The sequence below is a fragment of the Apis dorsata genome, unplaced genomic scaffold (assembly GCF_000469605.1).
Source record: "Apis dorsata unplaced genomic scaffold, Apis dorsata 1.3 scaffold_78, whole genome shotgun sequence".
NCBI lineage: Eukaryota > Metazoa > Arthropoda > Insecta > Hymenoptera > Apidae > Apis > Apis dorsata.
Window position 1 is genome coordinate 745,270 of NW_006263376.1, and position 4,621 is coordinate 749,890.

Below are 4,621 nucleotides of genomic sequence, written 5' to 3' on the forward strand. Positions count from 1 at the left end.
ATATATGTCTTATACAGTGAGTATCTTACCCAATATTATTAATATAAAAAACTTATTTACTTAATTTCTTTAATTTTTATAAGTTCATCATCTTGTTAAAAACAAAATTCTTAGGCAAATTTAAAAAAAAAAACATAAAAATACTGAAAGATTAAGAACTGATTTTATCTCTCAAACATATTTCTCAAAGAAAAAAATACTTTATCTATAATTCATTATACATACAAACTTTTATCAAAATCAAAATTGTCAAGATTAGCTCAATCTCCTTATAAGATAGTACATGATTATTCGTAAGTCATTATAGAAATATTTGGATATCTACAAAATTAACACAAATGAAGTTCGTCATTATACCTGAAAATATAAAAAAAAATTTTACATCATTATCATCATTTTTAATATTGTAATAAAAAATATACAAATAAAAATTTTTATTCTCACAAACTGTAGAAAAATTCTGCCATCTTTTTATATTTTATATTCTCCTGATGCAAAATCCCAAAATTTCAAAAAATTTTAAATTTCAGAAAAAATTTCACATATCATTTCTTCTCGAATTTTTTATTTTTTTATTAGATTGAGTATTTTAGTAAAATACCTAAAAATTCTCAGTTAAAATGCAAATATATATATCTAAGATATATACAAAAAAAAAATATTAGAATCTTTTGTTGCTTAGAATGAGTTTCTTGTTTTTGTTATTTCATTCGGTAAAATGTAATACAAAATTATCATTATGATTTCATTATGATTTTGAAATGAAATATAATCATTTTTATTTTCATTTCTACTTCTGATACTTAAAAAAAGTTAATGATTCATCATATCAAAAATTCTTATTGTCTTAGTTATATTATGTCATATTATAACAAGTAAAACCTAAAAATGTTTATTATCAGAATACAATGTTTTCAAATAAATTATTTCTTCTTTTTATATTTTTAAATTAATTTATTATAAATTAAAAATTAGACGTACCTTCAAAAATATATTGTAAGGATTCAGGATACAGAATATTTTTCAATTTTTGCGTACCTATGTTTATGATTTCGACAATTACATATGATTAACATAATTGTATTGCATTGATTCTCAATAATAAATGAATAATTATTGCTAAATTTGTGTGAGATTTATTTATAATCGAAAATTAATTTTAATCGTATGTTCATAACCTAATCAAAAAAACATTATAGTATCGATATATTTACTTACACGTATAACATGTACAATAGCATTTTCCAATCACATTTATTTCTACGAGGATATGTTCTATTCATTATTCCTATTCCCATTACATATAATTTCCAGATTATAATTAACGTATATTCTATTCGTTTCGGGTTGAAAAATTTTTAACAAAATGTATTTCGCCTAAGTTATACAAGATTCGGAAAATGGGATCAGCGCCATCTCGCGTTTGGATCATCGAAGCTTCTTTTTATTAGCATAGCAGAATATGCAAGAAGGTATTCACAGATAAGCTCCATCGATTCAATTCTAGAATATCGATTGAAAAATTCGTCAATAATAATTCATTTTTTATTTAAAATTTAGGCAATTTATAACTCATATCTTAAAGCTAGAACTTTAAACAAATTTCTCGTATCAATTTTAATGAAAAATTCATTTTTATTAATTATTTATTAATGATTAACGTATCATGTTTTAATATATTGAGAAGCCATATTGAAAATTTATAATTTGATATTTTTAAATTTGCATCTTCAAATAAGAATTTTAAATAAGTTTCTCGTATGAATTATAATATAAAATTTATATTTATTAACTATTTATCAATGATTATTATGAAATGTACGTCAGTTACGAAGTTATTCATTTCGTAACAAAGTAATGAAATTTATTATTCATTTAAACAACAGAAAAATTATAAATAAAATTTATATATGAAAATAGAAGAAGAAACAATGTTTCAAATGCATATAATGATGTTTACAAAAGAAGAAATTCCATATCAATGAAAAATTAATAAAAAATTACGTATCAAAGATACGTTGACTTGATATAACACATTAATTCTTAATAAGTAATTAATAGAAATAAATTTTTCATTAAAATTGATACGAGAAATTAACCTGGAATTCTAGCTTTAAAGTGCAAGTTTAAAAATTTAAAAATTTTAAATAGAAAACTAATTATTAATGAATCTTTAATATATCTTAGACCTATTAAAACGTATGACATGTTATTGTTAATAAACAATTAACTAAAGAAAAATATCATATCAAAATTAATATTAAAAACATGTCTGAAGTTCTAACTTTAAGATCCGAGCCTAAAAATATCGAAATTTTAAATAAGAAACGAGTAATTAATGAATTTTCAATATGGCTTCCTATGTAGCTCTTCTAGGCAAATATTATGCGTTAATCGTTAATAAATAATTAATAGAAATAAATTTTATATTATAATTGATACGAGAAATTAGCTTGAAGTTTTAGTTGCAAAATGCAAGTTTAAAAATATCAAATTTTTAAGGAAAAAACGAATAGTTAATGAATTTTCCATAGAATATTTTCGACGTAGTAGAAAGTACGGTGCATTAATTATTAATAAATAATTAATTAAGAAGAATTTTACATTAAAATTAATACGAGAAATCAGTCCGAAGTCCTAGTTATAAGTTGCAAGTTTAAATGTGTAGAAATTTTGCATAGAAAACAAGTAATTAGTGAATTTTCCATATAGTATCCTCGAGGTGGGGGAAATGCTCTCTATCCTTTTCGCACAATATTACTTTCCTTGTCTATGACGTCACAGGGATTCGTATACCTCCTTGCATATTCTGCTATGCCAATAACAAGTCGGAGCTTCGGTGATCCAAACGCGAGATGGCGCTGATTCGAAAAATTTTTCAATACCTAACTTATCGACAAAATATATTTTGCTTATAATTTAGAAAATTAAAAGAAGGAATGCAATAATAATTTAAAATACTCGTTTAAGGAATATCGTGTAACGTAAGAATCTATTTTCAAAATTAACAGAGATGTTTGAAAAATTAAGGAAAGGGAATATTTTTTAGAGAAAAAGGAAGGATTATTCCAAGTGTTAAAGAACATCGTAATCTTAGAAAACGGGAAAAACAAAATAGGATCTTTAATCATTCCGTCGAAGACGAGTAGGTATATTTATTAAATTTATAGCATCGGCCGATGGCAAAGTAAGCAAGTTTTACGTTTCTCGTTATCTATCCGAGATACGTACGAGATGTTTGTGCCATTATCCACTCGAGGCGTCGCGGGAAAAAGTATAATACGAAAATAAATACACCGACTCGCTCGTCTCGGTTTCTTTTTCCTCGTCTGGGAGGAGAGAAGTTTATCATTTTGATGGGTGGCTCGTTGAGGAATCTAAGTTAACCGATGCGGGAAAGGGAAATCTCGGGGACTTTTGCGGCATTGTGCTTCGCACGTGATTCTACCGAAAATAGTTTTTCGTCTTTGGAATCTTAACGGATCGATGCCTTTCCAGATTTCCGTGTTCCTTTTCTATTTTTAAAAGAAAAAGTCAAATTTTGTAATTCTATAAACGAAAGTTCGACTTTTCCCGATCTCGATACGTTGTTTCGATCAATTCGCTCTTTTAGTAGAGAAATTTGAAATTTTTAAATTTTACTTTTACGGCATAATACGAATAACAGAGAATTGAAATTTGGCTAGATATTTCAATATTTCGATGATTTTCCATATCGTCACATATATATTCGCGCATGATCGATTCTACAAACGGGTGACAATCGTACGATTGATTACGTCTAATCAGAATTAATACGGCGTAAGGGAAATACCAAACGGATCGAGCAGAACGAAACGAAATTTCATACGTGGTGAAATTGAAGAGAAAAATTCGAGATGGAAGGTATTAAACGCGGATGCACGAGATAGGCGGTGCATTACGTGTACGCAATTCTTGCGCATCGGGATACCGTTACAAAGAAAAACATCGATTTAATGGAATATTTGCCCCTGCGTCTGTCATAAAGGAGCTATGCATTCTTTCGTGGTATTTTGCGTCGCGGCATTTTTCCTCCTTGCTTTTTCTCCCTGCGTTTTCGAAATTCTTCGCCGTTCCAAGCATTTTCTCATTGACACTTCCTTTAAACGATCGTATCATTTAGGGACGACGATTAGGGCATTCGCAAATTCGTGAACGCGGGAACAGGTTTAAAAATAAGACGTAGCCCTGAAAATGTTGCGCGTTATTGGCGTTTCTGCTCATTAAGATAATTGAGCGTGGGTTCAAGGCTTCGCCGCGATAACTCATTCAGAGGCGTCGTCGCGGCGTCGTCCCGTTCCCTTCCAAAAAGCAAACGCGAGGAAAGAGCCAATTTACGAGCTCCACGATCCGATCGAACTATCGCGGACGATCGATCGCGTTCGCACGAGCGAGCCCAGTTTAATTCTCTCGTTCCATTTTTTCTCAAATCCGCGCAACGACTTATTTCCCAATTCCCGTTCAGGACCAAATACCACAGTGATTAATATCCGAGAAAGGAGAAAGATCGAATCGTTGTTTGCTTCGTCGAAATTTGCTTATTATTAATACACGTTCCCGGAACGAGGAGGAGGAGGAGGAGGAGGAGGAGGAGGTCTCC